Below are 1,110 nucleotides of genomic sequence, written 5' to 3' on the forward strand. Positions count from 1 at the left end.
TTGTATTGGTTAGCATGCTGGGTAAATACAGAGAGAGGGTGAGACATGACTTACCTCAGTCAAGGTCAGAGTGCAATAGCAGCTGTCTTAAAATTTAACAGTATTTAAAGCAATCAACAGCCAATCAGAGGTCTCCTATCAAAATACCAACTTTGATGCTGTTCATCAAAGCATCAAAGGAGGTATTGAGAGAGTGTCCCTGTCAATCAAAATAATCTTCTATTTCAAATCTTAGCATCTGGTTGCTATGGTGATATAACCACTTACTGATGAGGAAGTTTTGCGATCATTTATTTCTGTAAATAAATTTGTTTCATTTTGGTGGACTTTTAATTGCATCATTCTTGCAGCATCTGATCTTTAATTTTTTTAATGGCTCCTGTCTTATCACCTTCTTGTCTTAGTATTTATATATATATATATATACATATTATATATATTATATATATATATACAATATATATTTACATATATGTTTATATACATTAACATATGCATGTAATAAATGAAACAAAATACATTGTTCATTTCGTCGTGTAACTCTTAGCCGCAGTATTTCTTCACAAACGAACATGTGAACATTATACAACCCAGGATATTTCCAAACAAAATTCAGACTTAAATAGTTTAAATTTATTTTACCAAGAGGTTCATGTCACACTGTATGGAGAATATTTAAGATAAGACGATTTTCTACAACCACAAATTCCATTGCACAAGTGTTTTGCAGCAGAAAATACCTTCATAGGTGTCTATGGATGAGAGTAATACAACTCAGAGCTCAAACAAAACCTAAAGAATCACGGAGACGGATGACCAATTACAATACATATGATTAACTGGATATGAAATGACTTCTACAAGAGGATATGACATTTTGACCATTTTGCGCAGCCCTAGTTTTCATTGAAATGCTTGTTCTCTCACATGAAAATACTTTGTTCTTTAAAATGCACAACAATGTTTGTCAGTAGGACTTCCTGATATCTTCCTCAACGATGAATGGACACACATTCTGTTCATCCACCGACTGCCCTACCTTACACATGGCATGAGAGTATGATTTTGAAGGTCGGATTTCAAAAACATCTCAGAGTTAATTTTTACTGT

Source organism: Pleuronectes platessa, chromosome 15 (genome assembly GCF_947347685.1).
Source record: "Pleuronectes platessa chromosome 15, fPlePla1.1, whole genome shotgun sequence".
NCBI classification, from domain to species: Eukaryota; Metazoa; Chordata; class Actinopteri; order Pleuronectiformes; family Pleuronectidae; genus Pleuronectes; species Pleuronectes platessa.